The sequence below is a fragment of the Leopardus geoffroyi genome, chromosome A3, assembly GCF_018350155.1.
Source record: "Leopardus geoffroyi isolate Oge1 chromosome A3, O.geoffroyi_Oge1_pat1.0, whole genome shotgun sequence".
NCBI lineage: Eukaryota > Metazoa > Chordata > Mammalia > Carnivora > Felidae > Leopardus > Leopardus geoffroyi.
In genome coordinates, this window is record NC_059336.1 from 109,375,164 (window position 1) to 109,397,280 (window position 22,117).

Below are 22,117 nucleotides of genomic sequence, written 5' to 3' on the forward strand. Positions count from 1 at the left end.
GAATGGGCACATCTTGCTGTGGCCACTAAGCACCAGCCACTGTCATTTGCTCTGCAGATCCTCCACCTGGGACACACAAATCACTACCTGACATTTGGTTATAGGTGCATTTGTTTATTTTCTGTCTCCTCCAATAGAATGTGAGCTCACTGCTGGCCCCTAGTCGGTACTCAGGAAAATTTACCAAGTGCAATTGCCTTGTTCATAGCTGAGCAGGGTTCTCCTTCTCACGGATGCCTTTTTTCTTCAGATATCTTATCAGTCAGAATCCAGTCAAATCTTGCTGTTCCAGGAACACATTTGTTCTTTCAGGCGGTCTCCCTCCCGTATTTCTTCCCTGATTCATCAGCATTGACTTTCAAGTTTTGGTCTTATCCAGCAATCTGATTTCCTGTCATTTCAAGTTCATGGTGGGAGAGTTGTCCTACCGTGACCCCTGTGTGCTCACAACGGAAACATGTGACATCCTGAGGCAAGTGGCAAGGGAGAGGGTGGATGGAGATGAGAACGTGTCCATCAGTGAAAGAGTGACGAGGCGATAGCCCTGGTCCCTGACCGAAAGAGACTGCACAAACTCCTTCCATGCTTATTTCACTTTCACGCCCACTGACACTCTGTCATTCATTTGTGGAACCTGCTGGGGAATCCAACAGTGGACTCTTGCCCTTCCACCACACTCTCTGTCATTTAGGATATTTTCAGAAAAAATCTCAGGGGTGCTATGCATTGCCTACAAGCTTTGAGCCTCACCTTTCCCCCACCCCCAAACAGGGCACATGTCCTCCCTGACCTGTGTTAGCCCCTCAACGCCTGTGCTGGGCAGCGTGCATGGTGGCTCTTGGGGACGGTGACCAGGACTTGAGGTCTAAAGACAGATGCCCTTGGCTTATCTTGGTGGAGGGCAAGGTAGAGAGAGTGGGTTGCCCCTTATCATTTTACTTAGAATTCTCACACTTCTACTGAAGCCACCTCAACTCTACCCAACAACAGAAGGTCAGAGAATTATTCCGTGTGTCCACGTGTAAAATTTTGTCCTACGTTTCTGCATTTCATTCCTGAATTGGGGTAGATGGTTTGGGGGTGGTGGTGGCTGACAAAGCTCAAAAGGCATCTGTACCCTTGAGTTGAGAGAAAAGAAACAGAAAACCTGGCTGGTTTCCTTCCACTGCTTTACAAGTTGCCCACAATGCCTCAGATTTTCTTTCTACCTCCATCTCCTCCCTTCAGCAGACAAACTGTTTCTCACTGCCTGATGGACATTTTCACTGGAAGTTTCTAATGGTATCTCAAACTCAGCATAGCTAAAAGCAGATTAATAATGTTTTGTCCCACACCAGGTTTTTCTCCTGGTATCTTTATTTAGCTTAGCCACAGTACCATTTCTCCTTCTACCCAGGCTCCACATCAAGGCCCTCCATAGGCAATTGTTTGCTAAGTCTTTCAGTTCTTCTTCTCAAGAGTTTGAGCTCTTTGGGTTCCTGGGTGGCTCAGTCGGTAAAGCATCCTACTTCAGCACAGGTCACGATCTCATGTTCGTGGGTTCAAGCCCCTCATCAGGCTCTCTGCTGTCAGCACAGAGTCTGCTTTGGATCTTCTGTCCGCATCCCCCCCTCCCTGCCCCCACCCCTCCTCTGCTCTCTCTCTCAAAAAAATAAACATTTAAAAAAAAAAGAATTTGATCTCCCTTTTTCATCATTGTTGCCGCCTTCCTAGTTCGGACCCTCATCATTTCCTACCCCTTCTGGCCTCCTTAAGAAGGAGTCCAGGGATTTAGAGGAAGTAAGCATATTGCCTCCACTGCTTATCAATTGCATGACTTTGGGCAAGTTGCTTAATTTCCTCATCTATAAATTGGGATAATACCTCTTGCTGTGAGAATTCAATCAGATTATATATACAAAGTAGCACCAGAGAAAAACTCAGTAACAGGGGTGATTATTACCATTTGTCTTCTGATGACTCCAATTCATTTTCCTCACCACGGCTGGATTTACCTTCAAGGCAGCTCCCATCATGTCTAACAAACACCCAGTGCCCCACCCAGGAGCTACCTAACACCTAATATTCCCATCCCTGCATTCCAGATTTTCCATAAAGTACTTGTCTAAACTTCTGATCTCTTTCTCCCTTCGATTTACCCTGTGTATAGTCAGATGGACCTCTGCACTCTTCCCCACAGCCTCTCTGTCTATACTATGGCCTGTGTGAGCTGGCTTACGCCATAACTACTGTTTGATTCACCCTCCCTGTCCTTCAAGGTCTAACTCAGATAGTTTCTTTTTCTCTCCTTCTTAAGTCTCAGCCCATAACCACACCTTTCTGCAGGATGCCTCCCTTTCTTCTGGGTCCTAAAGCTGCCTGTGTGTTCATCTTACCTCTGCAGCTGGAAGAATCCTCATTCGCCCAAGTTCACATCTCCATGTCAGGGTGAAAACTGAAACATTCAAGTGTTCCTTTTCCCCTTCAGCTAACAAGATGCAAAATAACCAATTTGAGCTAACTCTCCACTAAATCAGTTGGCTAGATCAAGATATCGGTCTTGCTCAAATAAGAGCCTAAGCTGGAAAAATATCTGTGACCCTGAGAAACAGAAAAAAAATCTGAGTGTTCTGGCTCAAGCAGCATTCTGCTCACCCAGCCTGTTTCCCGGTGGCCTCCCTGCTTCTGAGCTGTCTGCTTCCAAGGGACAAGGGACGCAAGACTGTACACTGGCCTTGTCTCGTACAAGATGGGGTAGTTGATTCCAACTGATTGAATGTTCTCAAATGAAACTTGGTCTTTTAAGCAGCAGTTAGATGTAAATGTCAGCTGTCTTTAAACTATTTGAGGACCCCAAAAAAGTCCTCCCCCCCCCCAATGGCTGCTTCTTCCAGAATCCATGCCAGTTTCTTAAAACCCCACTTATGAGTAGCAATGCTTTCCTCCAGACGCTAGCCACAGCCCAGAGGGCTTGGGAGGAAAACAATGAATCTTGCCAGAAAGCTACGCTTTAAATATATGAGGTTAAATTCCGTTTTGAAAAGTTTTAACTCAATTTCCCTTCTCTTCAGAGCCCTACCTCACTTCATACTGTTTTTGACTTGATTTGAATGTTTTTGAAAAGTCTTTCTTTAAAAATTTAAGTAAAGAATTCAATAGTATATTGCTAATTTTAAAAGGAATATGCATTTAGTAAATATTTTATGAGTGAGGCTAGGCCAGTCAGACTGAAAAAGAATGGTAAAGGCTTAAGATGTTTGTGCACATGATCCTGTTTTTATAATTTTGGGGTTTTGTATTGAAATATATCACACAGTGCCCTGTTGACCCATGATTTCATAAATGGTCCTCAAATACATCAGGTTTGTTTGATGAACTTATCTATCTGTAAAATATCTCTTTTTATTGTTTGAATATAGATTTATCTGACTTATTTAAAAAAATTTTTTTTTACTGTTTATTTTTGAGAGAGAGAGACAGAGTGTGAGCATGGGAGGGGCAGAGAGAGGGGGAGGCCCATAATCCCAAGCAGGCTCCAGGGTCTGAGCTGTCAGCACAGAGCCAATGAGGGGCTCAAACTCATGAAACATGAGATCATGCCCGGAGCCAAAGTTGGACACTTAACGGACTGAGCCACCCAAGCGCCCCTTATCTGACTTATTTTTGCCTATGCTTATCATGTTCTGGGAATATTTGTATTTGCTTTCTTCTTTCTCTTTTTGTAAAAGAATTGTCTTGGGAAAAATTTCAAGCATATTAGAGAAATTAGAGAAAATAGTATAATGAACTTCAAATATCAGTTACCCAAATTCTACAATTGTCAGTATGTTCCCTCTTTGGCATCATTTTTACTTTTTTCCTTCCATCCCATTTCTTTTGGCTGAAGTGTATTAAAGCAAATCTCATAATTGTGTCATTTCACCTATGTATTTAAGTGTGCATTACTACAGAGGCTCCTGGAAGGCTCAGTCAGTTAAGCGTCCTACTCTTGGTTTCGGCTGAGGTCATATCTCACAGTTTCATGAGTTCAAGTCCCGCCCACCCTGCCCCTGTAGGGTTTGTGCTGGCAGTGTGGAGCCTGTGTGATAGTCTCTCTCTCTCTCTCTCTCTCCCTTAATCTCTGCCCCTCCCCCACTCACACTGTTTCTGTCTCTCTCCAAATAAATAAATAAACTTAAAAAAAGACGTGCATTACTACAAATATGGGTATTTTCTGACATAACCACCATATCTACCAAAACTAAAAATAGTTTATTGGTATCATATTGTACACCATCCAAATGAAACTTGCCCTCATTGTCTTTCTACTGTTGCATTAAGTTGGTTTGCTCAAATCAGGATATAAGCAAGGGCCGCACATGTTACTGAGTGTTTGGGGCTGGAAAAGAGTTTTAAGGTTTGGTAATGGAGAGCATGTGAAGCACTGTGAGCTAGAGGAGAGGCTCTGGACAAGCGTTACTGAATAATGTGTTTTCAAGACTGGAATGGTTTAGCTGCAAGGCCATACTTCCTTCTGTGTAACTTCCTGTATGGATGGAAATTTGAGGGACTCCAGGATTTGTTCCGTTTGTAGATGTGACTTCCAGAGGAACTATTCCACCTCCTCCATCCCTTCTTATTCCAGTAAATATCACAGAATACCCTTCCCAGGCAGAAAAGAAAGGTAGAGACTTCTATAGTAGCCATTGTCACAGCTTTTGCTGGAAATGCCTTACAAAATTAGCTGTCTCTATCTGCAGAGATGAATTGCATGCAATCTCAGTCTGTCCCTTTATCTACTACTCCATTTTTGGTAAAGTAGACATTGTGTTCAATAGTCCTGAACTTGCTCTGTGCTGATATCAATGACTTCTGGGTCTGCTAACTATACTGGAATATATGTCAGCCAGCACCTCTGGTGTTAATAACTTAGTCTGTAAAAACCGATCTAAAATAGTCTGGAAGTATTGCGCAACCCACCTGTTCATTAGTATTTTACCATCTGTGGATCCTAGTGAAAAATGGGTCTAATTCAAAGAGTTCACTTCAAATATATTTTCTTTGGCTCTGGAGACCAAATGAATTGGCAATAAGCAGTGGTGGGGCAGCTTCTGTCAATGCACAGTGGGAGTCAGGGAAGAACCCCCCAACTCCCTCCTACAGCTCTTCCCAGCAGACTTCAAACACATTTTCTCATCGAAAAGAGAGCCCTCCAGGCTCCTAATCACCAACCCAGTGGGATCCTATGTGGCTGGGAATTTCATAAAGCAAAATTCCCCAGGGAGTTTCAACAGAGGTGCTCACGAAGCCAAAACCCCATTAGCTCTTTGGCCCAGCACAAAAGCTGAGCTGCAGACTAGCTTCCCACACTCTATGCTCCCAGTCATTCTCTTCAGCAGCTTATTGTTCTTCTCAGTGTCAGTTCTTGTCCATTGCGGGGTAACTCCTGGAAGTCTTGAGAAAGTGACTCCTGGAAGTCTTGAGTAGTTGGAGGTGGGGGTGGGGAGAAAACATCATTACCACACCCATCATCATCATCATGCCATGCATTTCTCTAGCACTCCATGGTTGCCAGTTACGGTCATGAACATGGTACTCTTGATCCTAGTGACCCTGTAAGGTAGGGAATGTAAGCTATCTTTAAACCTGTTTTATGTGTAAGCAGAGTAAGTTTCACTGAGACTAAGGGCCTTGTCCAATGTCCTGCACTTGGCAAAGCTAGAACCAAAGTGCCAGTCTTTGCCCTCTACTTCAGTGCCTTGTCCTCTTCTCCATGTGACCTCAGTGTGGGCTTACCCCTGCACAGAGTCTTTGACTCACTTTCCTAACTGGTGGACCCAGCTTGCTTGTGTGGAAAAGAGGTATTCCTGTCTTTGGGATATGGGTGGACCTGGGGTGGCCCAGGATAGCAATCTCTTCCTCAAATGACTGAGTCCTTTTACATTATGCCATAAAATTATTGTCATTTTCTGTGTGCACAATGACATGAAAAATGTGGCAGACTACCTTCCTTAAAGGAAGGCTTAAATGTTTCATCTTCCCACTGACCTTAATATCTGAATGCCATTTGATAGGCGCTGGTCCTGAAAAGTCAGGTGCATCAATCATAAAAAGAAAATAAAAAATTTAATTGACTGTTTTTCAGTGAATTTTAAAAATCAACAACATTTTGCCCAATAAGCTTCTCATAGCTTGCATTATGGGTTGAAATGCTATTTGAATACTTCTTTTTAAAAGTTTTATGGTCGTTTGCCATGGAAGAACTTCTTGTTCCTTTTCCCTGTCTCCTCTAGCAGAGTAATTAATCTCCATCTCTCCCATCCTCTAGTGTATTTAGGCCAGGTTCCCTGACCTACAGTCTACTTCATGGTATTTAGTTCTGAAACAAAATGAAGCAGTCCCATTGCATGGAGTAATTTCTTTGTTTAAACTTCAAGTTGGATTAGCTCATGTCATTACTTTCACTTGGGCTATTATGAAAAATTTTCTCTCCATGGGTTTTGTTTTTATTAAGTTTTCAATTCTGCTACTCTTGATTCAGGTCCAAAAGCCAGTTAATGGAAACATGGCCTCAGGCAAAATTAAGATGTTCATTTTTAATACATATTGATTCTTTCTATCTTTTCCAAATCTAGCCTCTTCCCTTAACACCCCATTCTAGCATACCCTGGGAATCAGTACCCAGAGCCTTATATGTTTTCTATGCTTCCTCAGTTAACTCTCATACTGAGAAATTCAAATGCACACTATAGTATATGAATATTATACTTCATCAGTACTTGGTTTACTATTTACAAAGCCATTTCTCATGTGTCTACAAGGTTCTGGACATAAGGGTGTATATTATCAGAGAGATGTTTTTGTACTAGTCTATCCCAGAACAGCATCTGGATTATTCTTTTGCATGAGGAATCATTCAATGACCCATGAGAAGAATATTGTATTGTGAACCTTTTCACTTAGGTAACAGAGAACCAACCCAACCAGCTTAAACAAAAAGATAATTTATTTTCTTATGTAGCTGAATAGTCTATGGGTATGCTTGAGTCATGGCTGGGTTCAAAGCCTCAGACAATGTCATAGGGACCCAGTCACTCTCCAATTCTTGGCTCTGCTTTCTTCTTTTTTCACATAGACGGTCTACTCTTTGTGGACCAGTGGCTGCCAGCAACTTCAGCTTATATCCTCATGACTACAAGTCAAGAAGTAAAGAGTTGGAATCTCTTCCAGTTGCTTGAAGACTAGTTTAGATTTAATTCTTATTGGCTTTATTTGTCTACATCATTGAGCCAATCCTTTGGCCAATGAGAGATCATATTCTGAGTGGGAAGGTCTGGATCATATGTCCACCCCAAGGTCATAGATTGAGTGTATATACACTAAAAGTCAGGCAAGGATGATTCCCTAAATCACAGTCAGGGTACTGGGAAGGTACAAAACACTATAGTGCACAATTGTGCAATGCAATTGGTAGTGAAAACATTTAGATGGTTAGTCTAAGAAGAGTATGGACAGACAAGTAACTCACCTTGAAGTGGGAGAGAATAAAGGTGTTTGGCAGACCTGCTACTTCCTAATGTTCTTGGTGCCAAAAAAGTGCTTCTGACCCAACCTCTGGAGAACTGGTTCTAAGTTTGTGGTTGGGAAAACAAGTGCAGGGAAGCAGAGGGGAGAGAAAAGGGGGTACCTGTAACAAACCTGGAATATTAGCTTCTAGATGTTTATAGTACCAGGGCACTGGTAAAAGGAATAGAACACAAGGATGCCATGGCTGGGATCTAGTTAAAGAACCATGAGACTGGTTGATAAAGACCTCTCCCATCTCAGCGAGAACTAAACCAAGACTGTAAGAGTGAGGAGGTCAACAAATGTGATGACAGAAACTATGATAAAAGCACAGAAAAATGGCAAGACCATGCCACACATCCAGCTGTATGGAAGTTGAGAGATAGATGAGTGTTTAAAGAGGGTCACGGGAAGAAAGCAAAGGGCATGTGACACATACTGGAATGATAGGCAGAAAGCAAGGTTGGCCAGTACTGGCAGTCAGAGTAGCAGGCTGAGCCAATGCATAAAGCACAGCAGTTAATGGTGTGTATTTCCAGATCCAGGCACACCTTGACTCAGATTCTCACACTTCCTGGCTGAGTAAACTTGGGCACATTTCATCCTCTTAAGTGGGGATAGTGATGTCATGCCTCCCTCCTTGGGTCATGTGAAGATTAAGATCTCATATGTAAAGGGCTTAGTACAATGCTCAATAAATAGTAAGTGGTGGGAACCACGTGTTAAGTTGTAACCACCATGTTAAGTTGTAAGAGGTCATTTGGGGTAGAAAATGCCTGGAATTCTGGGAAGAATCACTTGAGTGATCCCTTTTGGGGTTTGCAGTTTTCAGGCAAGTATTGACCTGTTGGAGGACATTTTTGATTTAGATTTAGATCCTGTTGTTATGTGTTGTCACCCTGTGCTCTTCCCTCCCTACCCTCATCTTTGTTTGCTGATGTAAGTTTACGCAAGGAGAAGGGTTTCTCCTGGAGGAGGAAGGATTTGCAGTTCAGATTTGCTAAACTATCTGATGATCAGAGTTGGTCCTAAGTGAGACCATGTAGCAGGGAAGGGCTACTGAGTAAGAGGAAAGAAGCGTGTAGACCAGTGATTCCCAACTCAACACCAGGATCCACCAGCCCAATGCAAATGATATGTCTTAGAGAGAACATGTGTGTGTGTGTGTGTGTGTGTGTGTGTGCGTGCGCGTGCACTGCGTGTGCATGCACACACATGCATGTGTATGTGTATTGAAAGAACCTAACCCTGGGAGCCAGAACACTCCAGACTTAGTTTTATTCTGAGCACTTGGGGCCTAGCCTAGCATAGAAAGAACAATCTTCCCTTACATCTCAAGGCAGCAGCAGCAACAAATTGGGCTGGAGTTGGCAAAATGAGGGGTACAGGCAGCCCCTGTTTTTTTTTTTTAATTTTTTTTTCAACGTTTATTTTTGGGACAGAGAGAGACAGAGCATGAACGGGGGAGGGGCAGAGAGAGAGAGGGAGACACAGAATCGGAAACAGGCTCCAGGCTCTGAGCCATCAGCCCAGAGCCTGACGCGGGGCTCGAACTCACGGACCGCGAGATCGTGACCTGGCTGAAGTCGGACGCTTAACCGACTGCGCCACCCAGGCGCCCCAGCCCCTGTTTTGACATGACTATAAAACATGTCAAAGAGGAGGCATCTCTGTCTCTATGTTCATGTTACTCTTCTGCCTTTAGCAATGAGGTCAGATTTAGCATTTCTTTAAAGAGTGGAGGGCACACGGGACCTTCCAGTCCACTCAGAGGCAGATTTGGGGGTCATTACCCAAGTAGACATAGGATGGAATTCTTTTATGAGTCCTAACTGCAGCGGTGACATATTAATAATCCTTCTTAGTTATGAAAGCAGTCATGTTACCAGTGACAGTAGTTAACATTCCAGGTGCTTGTGCTGGCTCTGTTACTGCTAAAGTAATTTCAGCCATTATGGCTTCTGCTAATTAGAAGAGAATGGCTTCCAACTTTCCATTGCTTCTTTGACCTGTTTGTGCCACGTAAATGAAATGTTGGGGAGGAATAAAGGCTGAAATCTTTATCCTACAATGATATTTAGAAACCTCTGGGAAGAACAGAGATTAAAATGAAAAAAAAAAAAAACAAGCTTGGTGCTTGTTCAAGAATCTTCCTCTTGGAAATATATAACAGTAAATCTGGAGGGTTCTCCACTGTCCTTTACTCCCAGAGTGCTAGATAAGTGATAGCCAGAAATTCAGTGGAAAGAAGAATGGGCCAAATCTTGCCCTTTATCCCCTCACCAGTCTCATCTAACCCCCACTCCACAAGTTCTCTCAGACGTTGGAAGCCCGGAGGTTGGAGGAGAGATAGAAGAAGCCAAGAGCAGAAGATTATGGGAGAATACGGGCAAATATTCTGAGTCAGTGGTTCTCAAACTTGGCTGCACATTGGAGGCACCTGCCGACCCTTAAACATACTGGTGCCTGAATCCTATCCCCCAAAATTCCTATTTCAATGGTATGTGGTATGGTTCGGACATTAGGATTTTATAAAGCTTCTTGGGGGATGCAACCAAGGTTGAGAAGTTGTTGAGTCTTAAGTTATTTGTATCTAATTCAGAAGAAAGAAGGGGAAAATGAATTTGTGGTCACATCTTATTTTGCAACACTCCTTAGTAATAGTGTTTCTTAATCCTAGATGAATATCAGAATCATCTTGGGAGCTTTTAAAACATCTCATGCCAGGGCCCCAATGTAGTCAAATTAACTCAGGATCCCTAAGAGTGGCATATAAGCAGTGGTGTTTTTAAACATTGATTCTTCTTGGAGGCAAGGTTCAGAGCTAGTGCTAAGACATGCTTCTCAAACCTTTTAGTGTACATAGGAATCACCTGGTGAAACTGCTCAAAATATATATTCTTGCATTATATCCCCTGAGGTGGGAATCTTATTTTTAGCAGACTCCACAGGTCATTTTGATGAAGATGGTTATTAAGACCACTCTAGTCTACTATTCTGATTGCTTTCTTGTCCCAACCAAGATGTACTTTGCTCAATAAAAATGCGACTCTGCCATCTGGTCACTGATGGTTCCTGATTGAAAGGTCAGGGAGGAGAAGCAGTACCATATTCCTAGGGGGTATTTGGAAATGTTTAGGCTTCTTTTCTAATGATCATGGTTGGAGATACAACAGACATTTGGGGATCCCAAACAGTCCTGAAACAAAGAATTCTCCTGCCCAGAATATCAATGCTGCTTCCAATGAGAGACACTGGCAGGTGGAAAGGTTTGGATCGTGTGTGACCTGAAGTGTCAAGGTATAGACTTTGGCACCAGGCTGACATCAAATTCAGTAGCATGAGTTTTGAGGAAAGGTCTGGAAGTTCAGAAAACCAAGATATATTATAAAGTTTCTTTCCCAGCTCTCTATATTTTTCTCTTGTCCTTATCTCTCCAAGGGGGCAAATCTAACCCCCCCCCCCACCTACCCTTTCCACCTCCTCACCCTGGTCCCAGTCTCTATTAGAGACTCATAGATGGGCCCTACAGTCTTATATTTATTTTTGGTGAAGTCACAACACAGGCCATTCTTCCACTGGCTCCCAGACTCCCATCATTCCTAGCAAGGTGACCTTGAGTGAGTCACTTTATCAAGTAGGACCTAGAATCCCCATCTATAAAATTGGTAGGTTGAACTGGGTGGTTTCTACAACCCCTTTTATTTCTGACATTCTATGATTCTATTCCAGGTTAAGAATTCTTAGTAGAGAACTGTCCCAAGATACCATTCTTGTTTGTTCAGTTGAGTCCTGAAATATCTTTCCTGGAGCCAAACTTTCAGAACACAATGGGAGATCAGGCTTAAACTTTCCATCATGAAAGAAGGAGTACATTCATTTGAATTCCTTCTCTCAACCTAATAACTATCACATGGACCTTGCTTGAGAGCAGAGTTTGATTCAGTGACATATATTCACATTTTTTTCCCCATTAAGCAGCATTAGGTATGTACGCTTTGTTCTAGATCAAGGTTTCTATGGACATTTTGAGGCCTGATAACTTCTTGTTGTGGGAGACTGTCCTGTGCATTGGTAGGTGTTTAGCAGTACCCCTGGCCACTACTCACTAGGTATTAGTAGCACCACCCACCCAGTTATGACAACCAAAAATGTCTCCAGACATTGCCAAATATCCCCTGGGGAGAAAAAAATACCTCTCAGTTGAGAAGCACTGGCCTAGATGTTGGGGTTGCAATGAATGAGATCCATTCGCTGCTGTCAAGAAATGAGGAGAGACTCATTGAACAGTTCGTAATGATACCTCATGGGGGTGTTGTGATGAAAGCATACAAGGTATTTAGGGAGGAGAAGGGGCCTCGGCCGAGGGACAGTCTCCTGGGCGGAGTCTTCATTGACCCATAGCGGTTGGCCAAGGGAGGCACAGAAGTGGCCCTGGAGCACAGGTGACAGCAGTAGCAGAGTCAGAGAAATAGCTTGGTGTCAGTAAGGGACATCTTGCTCGTCTGAAGGGCAGCAGGAGGGTGACAGGTGGCACTGAAGAGTCAGGCAGGGGTTTGCAGGCCTCATCAGATGTTCTTTTCTAGGAAACATGGGGGCAGAAGGAGGCCTGAGGTGGGAGAGAAACGTGGTCAGATAGATTTGCATTGTAAATAAAATTGCAGATTTGCACCACCTTGAAATGATGGGATTGTAGCAGACAAATCTGGAGGCTGTTGAGTAGGTAATCCAAAAAGAGAAAAAGGGGTCCAGAACCCAGGTGGGGGTTGGGGGTGGTGGTGAGGAACTGGAGAGGAGGGAGGAGCAGGGCACTGAGGGGCTCCCATCCCGGGAGCAGCAATTAACCTATTTTTGTAACGAACCTAATTAACCAGGCAAGCTTTGGACCAGTTTATAATACGTCAAGAAAAGCCCGCCTTCCTCAGTTTACAGGTCTACAACAAATAAGTGGTGTTTTCTGAAAGCAGACTGTTCTCAGTAAGAGAGCATAGCATGCCTTTACATTTCCACATCCTCAGCACATCCGAATTGTAGCAGCCCCCCCCCCCCCCGGGGAATTTCTGGAACCAGAAGGCCCTCAACCATGCTGCCATATGTTTAGACCAGTGGAAGTTGAAAGATAGAGGCACGTATAAAGAAGATCACCGGAAGAAAGCAAAGGGCACGTGACCCATACGGGAATGATAAGCGGTTTGGCACAAAGGTGTGGAAGCTGTTGGGAAGTAGAGTGTTTTCCCAGAGCCCCCCTAAATCATTCCATGTTGGTAACTAGATTGTGCCACAAGTTAGTTTCAAGTTCAAGGCAGCACAAACTTTTCCTCAGCTTGAGTAATGCTCCCAGGAGGGAAGCAGGAGTGACGAAAGAAATGTCTCCAGGTGGAGACAAGCCAAGCCTCAGAAACTGGCTGACGAGAGGGTATTTTGACATGCAGGGCTGACCCAAGAATTAGACAGGCTCTCTCTCTACTTCTGTTCTCACGCCATCCCCACGCTTCCCAGGGCTCTTCACTTAGGCTGTTAGGTTGGACCATGCCACATGGCACTCTGGTTCTAGACCTTTCCTTCACCCTCCACCCCATGCAAACTCAGCTCCTCTGTGACTTATGCTAGTGGGGTCTGCTTTCTGATCATGAGGAGAGTAGTTCATGAGATATTAAATAACAGAGGCCCTCTGCATTCTGTGTCTGAAAGGTTTTCTTCTGCTTGGCTAACCCATACCGTCCCTATAAGGGTACGGATTTCCTGTTGTGAAATTGGGTTCGTGAGAAGAGGATGGATGGGGTTTGAACAGGTCACGCTGATTTCCAATGATGGGCAAGAAGCAAGTTTGCTATCTCATCAAATGTGTCCTCAGACACATTTAAATCAATTTTAATTGATTTAAAACAACAGGGGAACTGTTCAGTGAATGCTTTTGACTCTACCACATCCTCTTTGTGTCCACAAGAGAATACTTTGGGTTCAAAACCATGGACTAACAAGGAATCTTATTTACCTTTCACCTCATCCCTCTGGCCAACTTAATTTTAGTACAAATAGCTGGGAGGTGATGGGCGGTTCCAGGTTAGGCTTAGGGCGTGGTGACCTTCTGCCCAAAGAAGGTTAATTTTTTTTTAAATTTTAAATTTAGTATTTTAAAATATATTTTTTACTGTTTATTTATTTGGAGAGAGAGAGAGAGAGAGAGAGAGAGAGAGAGAGAGAGAGTGAGCACATGCAAACAGAGGAGGGGCAGAGAGAGAGGGAGAGAGAGAATCCTAAGCAGGCTCCAAACTGTCAGTGCAGAGCCTGATGTGAGGCTCAAACTCATGAACTGCGAGATCATGACCTGAGCTGAAAATGAGTGGGATGCTTAACCAACTGAGACACCCAGGCGCCCCTGCCCAAAGAATATTCAACAACAACAATAACAACAACAACAACAACAACAACAACAACAACAACGTCGTACTATACCTTCTCCCCTCATCTGTTTCGTTTTCTTTTTCTTTTTAAAAAGTTTTTAATGTTTTTATTTACTTTTGAGAGAGAGAGTGAAGGGGAGAAGGGCAGAGACAGAGAGGGAGACACAGAATCGGAAGCAGGCTCCAGGCTCCGAGCTGTCAGCACAGAGCCCGACATGGGGCTCGAACTCATGAGCCATGAGATCATGACCCTGAGCCAAAGTTAGAAGCTCAACCGACTAAGCCACCCAGGCCCCCTGGTCTGTTTCATTTTCTGCATCAAGTGGAATGTTTGGGACCCAGCCCCGTCCTGAATTGCATGACTACCTGACTTGGCCAAAGTCACAGCTAGAGTTTCTCTTACTCACAGGGTTCTTCAGAGACAGACCACTTAGCAAAACACAGGATTTTTTTTTTTTCCAACAAGGGTCACTTCTAAGAAAGGGCTAGCAATTATTTCACTTACTTTCACTGCCAACAAAACAGATCAGAGTGAGCAGCATTTGGCAGCCTCTCCATGGTCCAATTAGCTTTATTAGAAAAGTCTCTCTTCATTTGCAGCCTTCCTGAAATATTTATTTGTTTGGCTTCCTCTCCAGAATGATTTTTTGGTCTGCCCACCATCCTCTGAGAAGAGTTACCAAAAGTAAACAAAGTTGGAGTGACCACCAACTCCAATCCCCGTTCTCAGCCTCTGCTCCACACACTAGACTTCTCCAGGGTCTGGTCTGCCCCTTTAGACCATGAAGCTCCAATATCACAGCAGTCATGTTTGTCCCGGGGCCTTCTAACCCCTCGCTGGAGTTGATACAATAGAAAGCTTTGCTGGCTTTTATTGCTTGCATTTGGCTTGGTCAGTGCAATCATTCTCTGCCAAGGGAAATATCAGCAGGGGATAGAGACGAGTAAGAAAACCAAAGGAGCTGAAGTTTACTCCTCGCTAAACCTGAAAGCAAAACTGCCATCTGTGTCCACATATCCACTTCCAGGAGGCTCGGAAGCCAGTTCCCTTGACTTTGACTTGGAAATTCCATATGCTTGGCAGAGATCCCTGCAGCTTCCTTTGTAAGAAGTGCTCTGAAACCTTGCAGCGTTCGAAGTTACCCTTTGAATAACCTATGCGCGGCCTCCAACTCTCAGTGTTTTAGGAGGAATTCGTTGTAATTAATTCCCTGTTCCCTTTTTTCTTCCTGCAAAACTTTGCTATGTGACTGGCTCAGCTCCACTCACTAATATCCCCTTCAGTTCTGTCATTCGTTCCTGGGGCCAGCTGTTGTCGCTGAGGCTTTTATGTCAACTTTCCTCCCACTCCTGAACTTTGCTCCACTTGGCGTCATTTTCTTAATACATATTTATTTGGGACGGAATGCAAGAGCTCAGAGGGTAAAAACTGGTCTCCCAAAGCTGTGCCCACTCCTGAAAGATGAACTGGGAAACCGGCCGATTAGCTGAGTCCCTTAGGCCTAAAAACAACTTTTATCCCCAAACCATGAAAAGCTGAGCAAAATATAGGACTCCAAGGGGACTGAACTAAACAAATAATTATCCCGTTTGCCATTTTCTTCCTGCCTATAATGACAAAGACTCTTCCAGTGGGTTCTCCACCTGAACTCCTTCACATAGAACTTTTGTTCAGAATATGGGTAGGAGGGTAAGGAGACCTAAGGGAAGATCTCTGAGCTGCCAGATTCCCGTGAAGGCTTTAGTCTGCTATGGTGTCCGTGACCTCCATCTGGAGAAGGAAGAGCTCCACGGAGCTCTCAATGTTAAAAACTCTGCTCTCTTTCAGGAGCATCATTACCCAGAAGCTGAGGGGTGTGGTAACCTTTTTCTTCCCTCTGCTCACTCATGACAATACATGTTCCCTTCCTCTGAGAGTCAGCCTTCTTTCCTGAAGATGGATCTATTAGATGGATCTATTCATCTTTGCAGCTCTGCTAGCCGCCTGATGGAGTGTATTGCTCTTAGCAGGTCCTTAGTAAGTGGCTTTAAATGGGATTCATCAAATGGCCACTTTTGGTCCCTGAACAGCCAACACAAAAATATAAGGACACGAGCATGATTTATTCTTATTCTTTGTCACCTCCATTGTAGTCCTCTCTCCATTTCTTGCTAATATTCCCAAGCACCCAGGACTCCCAGGTAGTTTCTTGTTGGGTCTTTCTCTCCTCTCTCACTCTACATTAAATCACCAGAGAACTGCTTCCCACAGAACTGATGTGTTAATGGCTCATGATGGTATAATTCTGTTAAAGCAGTGAATTTTGTCTGATGCCTACATGTGAAGACAGAACTAGGGGGAAGGGGTAGGCACCACCAGGGGCCACTGGTGAGGTTACTTTACAGCTTTGAAGCAAACAGCATAGTCCATGATGAGCAGGTCAGGATCAGAACTTGTTACGGGCAGCAGGGCAGGGATCATTCCTTCTTCCTGGGAATGCTGTTTTCACTCGGCTTCAGGGACCATACTTCTTAATCTTCTTTTTTTCTTCTCCTTTTCTCTCATGTTTCTGTGAGAAATGCTGTCATCCTAACAATCTGTATTCATTTCCTAGGGCTGTCATAACAAATTACCGCAGCTTACATCAACAAAATTTCTGGAGACCAGAAGTACAAAATCAAGGGCCTGGCAGGGTTGGTTCCTTTTGGAGGTTCTGAGAAAGAATCTATTCCACACCTCTCTCCTGGCTTCTGGTGGCTGCCGGCAGTCCTTGGCGTTCCTTGTCTTGGGGCTGTGTAACTCCACTCTGCACTTTTTGTGGGCTTAGGGGATGTGCCTTACACTTTTTCATTGTTGGAATGCTCTCTCTTTTAAAGGTTAGCATGAGTCTAGGCTTCAGGGACCATGATATCCTGCTCTGGGTCCTAGTACCTCCAGTGAGGTCCTTTAGCTGTCCTCAATAAATGATCGTTGATTGATAAGATAAATGTTGGCTGGCTCTGTCTAGGTGATGCAGTTCAGCCATGCCAAGTACACTTGACCGGGCAGTTCCCCTTTGGAAGCCAAAGCCAAAGCCTTCGGAGGCAGTGAATACCATTAGCATTCAGAGGTGTGCCAGTGCCAGCTGGTACTGCCTCTTTAGAGTCAATTGTGCACATCTCTTCTAAAAGCTGCGTTCAGTGACCTCACATTAATAGCTTGAAATCAGCCATGGTAGGAGTATTTTCAGTATGGAAACTGACAAACTACAGATTAGGGATTTCTGTCCCTCCCAAGAGCCTGTTGTGAAGCATTTAACCAGCATATCACTGTTATGTTGCTGGTCTAATGGTCATTTCTCAGTCCTCATTCTATCTGACTTCTGGACGTGATGGCACCATTTATCACTCTCTGTTTTGGGTAGCACTGTCTTCAGTCAGCTTCTAGGAGACCTTGCTTCTCAAACTTCTCTGCTCATTCCTTGTCACTTTGATCTCTTAAAATGGAGTGACCTGGGATTTCAATCGAGGACCCTTTCTTTCTTCCCATCCTGCACTCATTCTTTGGTGGTCTCATTTGTTTCATGTCTCTAAATCCCATCCATACACTGAGGACTTCAAAAGGTATATTACCAGTGTGGGTTTCTCTGATTCTAGCCCTGAACACCCAATTATCTATGCTATATCTCTTCTTGGAAATCTAATTGGACACCTCAACTTAAAATGGGTACACTCGAAACCCTGATATTCTCTCTCACACCTGTTTCATCTACAGTTTTGTTTTTTTCCATCTCAGTTAATAGCAACATCATCCTTGCAACTTCTCAGGCCAAAAACCTTGGAGTTATGTTTGATTTCACTATTTCTTTCCCAACCTCACATCTAATGCAGCGGCAAATCTTGTTGGCTCTGCCTTCAGAATATATCTGGATTCTGATCACTTTTCATAACTGACCGTAACCATCCTTCAAGTCTAGATCTTTGCAACATTCTTCTGATCATGCTGTTATTTCAACCAAGGCTACTGACAGTTTCTCACTCAGATTGAAAACTCCAATCATTACAATGGGCTAGGAGGCCCCATTGAGCTGAGCTTTCTTACCTGTGTGACCTCATCTCCTACTTGCTCCATTCCAGGCACATGAGCCCCATTCTGGTTTGGACATGTCAGGTATATTACCACCCTGTGTACTCTCTGTTCCTTCTACTTTCCTCCCAGAGGTTGCTTAACCTGCTTCCTCATACCTCTTTCGTGTGCTCAAATGTCATCTGAATCTTCTTCAGGTCTACCTTCATCATTCTGTTTTGAAAAAACAAAACAAAATGAAACAGAAAACAACAGTATCAACAACAAAAAAAAAACAAGTCCACCCTGGAAGCTCCCCATCTCCCATCCCTTGCTTTATTTTTTCCTTAATGGTTATCACCTTCTAACATACTGTATCATTTTTTCCTTTATGTCTTCTTCTCTCCTCTAGAATGTAAATTCCATAAGTGCAGGGATTTTTGTGGTTTTTTTGTTCACTATTTCATCTCTAGGGCTTACAACAGTCCTGATATATATTACAGTTGATTCTCATTACTCATTGTAGTTATGGTCCATAAAGTCTCTGCAAACACTGAATTAGCAGATACAAAACAATTGCTCTTAGGAGAAACACAAAATTAGGTTCCTAAGAGCCTCTGGTCTCAACATTTTTGTCAAATGACCTTGTTTTATGTGTGTACATAACCTTGTTTTACGTCTGTACATAACCTTGTTTTACGTGTGTAAAAGACACATATTAAAGACACCTTAATTAGCATATATCATGGATTCATCAGCATTGAGCTCACAGCCAGCAGCATTCTAACTCATGCCTGAATAAAGCTGCCTGACACATGTATTTTCAATGTAAGGCACGTTACAGCCTTATTGTGCTTAGGACCAATTAACCATGCGTCAGCACTACACTCCCAGTGTGAAAGACATGGTATTACACTGACCACAAAAGGTCACTTGTGTACAGTGTGGGAGAATGCAACACTGAAGGAGGCAAAGCAGTGTCTTGTGTGACCCAGCTGTTAATGAGCCCATGGGGCAACTCAAATTTCTTGTTGCTCTGCACATGTCTGTAGGTGACTGTGAAAGTATTGTGAATATAAATTTAGGGGTTACAAATAAATTTTAGTGAGTAGGCAAATTTGCAAAGGTAGAACCCATGAGTAATGAGGATCAGGTGTATATGCTCAACATGTATGTGTGAAGAATATAAACTTGACCCTTTGATATCAGCAGACATGTGGCCTCTGGAAATCTTGGAGTTCAATATCTGTAGGGCCTCTACCTGGTGTAAGGGTAAGATCTAAGGGCATCTACCTTAGAGCTACAAGTCTTTTCCCTTATTTCCTCTAGCGTGGTTTGAAAAGCTCACCAGGGGATTCACTCTTTTGGGATGCAAAATGTTCTCGTTATGTTGACCACGTGTTATAAATAATTAGGACTAGGAACGCAGGAAGGTAGGGTGAGCTAAGGAAGGGAGTAGAGCAGACAGCACTTCTTCATCTGTACTTTAACATGTGACAGGTGGTAGATGGTATTTGCCAAAGATGGCCAATGTCTCCCATCTCACATTCTCTTCCAAAGGGTGCCCTTGTCCCTTACTCCTCAAGAGAGTCTACTTTCCTTTCCTTTGGATTTGAGTGAGCTTGTGATTGTTTAAACAGCAGAGTAGGGTGAAAGTGACACTACACTATTTGACCTAGGAAGCTGGATCATAAAAAGTGATAAGCCCTCCTTTCTTTGTTTGCTGGAACATTAGCTCTTGGACCTCTGAGGCCATGATGCTGTGAGCAAGCCAAGCCATGTAGACAGGCCATGAGAAGGTATTTAGTCACCAGTCTGATCTTTGAGTTCTTTCAGCTTAGCAACCAGACATGTGAGCGAAGGAGCTACCTGATGGTTTAAATTCCCAGCTATCAGGTAGCTGTCAGCCTCTGAATCTTTCCAGCTGAAGTTCCAGCATTGTGCAGCAGAGATAAGGCACCGCTACTGTGTCCTGATTAAATATACCTGACCCACAAGATATCTGAACATAATAACATGGATGATTGTCATCTTAAGCCATTATGTTGAGAGGGTAGTTTGTTTCATAGTAAGTGACCAGAACAAATAGTTATTAAATTCACCGGTATTGCTAAGTCAGACCTTGAGAGAAAGGAAAACAGGACAAGCAAATTTTTTTAAAAGTTTATTTATTTTTGAGAGAGAGACAGACAGAGTGTGAGCAGGGGAGGGGCAGAGAGAGAGGGAGACACAGAACTCAAAGGGGGCTCCAGGCTCCGTGCTGTCAGCACAGAGCCCAATGTGGGGCTCAAATTCACGATTCATGCGATCATGACCTGAGCCAAAGTTGGAGGCTTAACTGACTGAACCACCCAGGCACCCCAGGAAAAGCATATTTTGATTGAGGAGATAGTTTGGCATACTTCCTTCTTCAAAAGTCAAACAACTACTGGAACCATTCAAGTTGATGCAAAGTGGCTCTTTTCTCTGACTTCCAGCATCCATCAACATTTGTTTAATACATTTTTATTGCATACCTACTGCAGGACACTTTTAAGGGACAGGACTTAGAGTAATGACAAAATGAATAACGGTTTTATGGAAAAAGAATATTATAAACAAGTGAGCTAAAAAACAAACAGACCTTGTCATGTTTAAGACCATTGAAACTGGCAGAAGGGCATGTGGGCATGAGACAAGGCAAAAGATAAACAAAAGCAACATCTTGGAGTCTTTAGGCCACAGGAAGAAGACTAGACTTTCCTGAATTCAGTGGGAATATACTGAAAGAGAATGACACAATCATCCATCTTTTGATGGATGAAGTAATTCTGGACAAATTTGAAGGAGCAAGAGTGGATATAAGGAGACTGGTTATTAGTTTAGGCAAAAGATTATGGTGACTTGTACTAGGAAAGTGCCAGCGAGGATGGGATGAAATGGATAATTTTGAGACCTATTTTGGAAGTAGAATTGACCGAACTTGGGTTGAATATGATCCCATTTCTGGGTTGAGAAATGGATGAGTGGGCATGCCATTTATTGAGCTGGGCATATAGGAAGAGGACAAAGATATTTTAGAAGGAAGCAAGTGAAAGATTTGTGCATTTCATGTTAACAGTGTCCATGGGACATCCAAGTGGTGATGGATAATGGATACTGGAAACAATGATTCTGGAGCTCAGACCTGAGGCTTGAGATTTGAGATGCTATTTAAAGCCATCAGAATGATCTAGGTAGGAAGGATAGAAAGAGAAGAGATAAAAAGAGAAGCCAAACCCAAGAATTCTAATACTTAGGAGGAGTCTGCCAAGGGTACTATAAATGACAGCTCTACCAAACAAATCATGTCTATACAGCAGATTGTACAGAAGGAGGGCTGAGGGAACCAGCCCCCATACTTGGATCAGAATTATAACTTTGCTGTATCACTAGTTCAGACCTGCCTATCTATGTTAGGATGTCATTGATGTGTTTGGTCTGACAGTCACTGCCCACCATTCTTTCCTGATTTGTCTGTGTCTTATGATATCAACTCATCTTTTTGTTTAGAATTTTGTACCTGTCTGTTACCTTCAGTTTTGCTGGATTCTTTAGAATCCAATGGTTAAGAAGGCCTTTTTCCGGCCAGGTCATACATTTGTCCCCAAAGCAGTAGTTTTTTAAAAAAGATTTTTAATGTTTATTTTATTTTTGAGAGAGTGAGAGAGAGAGAAAGAGAGAGAGAGAGAGAGTGATCAGGGGAGGGGCAGAGAGAGAGAGAGAGCGCGTGCACAAGGGAGACACAGAATCCAAAACAGGCTCCAGGCTTCGAGCTGTCAATACAGAGCCTGACGTAAGGCTCTAACTCATGAACTGGGAGATCATGACCTGAGCTGAAGTTGGTGCTTAACCAACGGAGCCACCCAGGCACCCCAGAAAGCAGTTGTTTTTTTTTTTTAAACTACATCTTTTTGTCTTTAGTATGTCTTGAGAACTGCTGAACTTCCTGACTAGTTCAACTCCTCGGTCTCTCCTAGGTGGGCCATAGAAAAGGAAAGTGAAAAATTGAGGGCAACCATTTGCTCACCTGAAGCCTTTCTTGGAAGTGAGACTGGGTGTCTAATCTATAACAAAGTAGACAATATTCTATCGTATTTAATAATCACCCAGGAAACTATGAAAATATGGCTTCTCTCAGTTGTTC

The 22,117-nt window shown here is 43.3% G+C and overlaps 1 pseudogene; it reads right to left on the bottom strand.

Moving 5' to 3' along the window:
* The window catches only part of LOC123581427, a 34,446-nt pseudogene extending 16,261 nt beyond the window's left edge, over positions 1–18,185 (bottom strand).
* Positions 18,186–22,117: the final 3,932 nt, after the last annotated feature.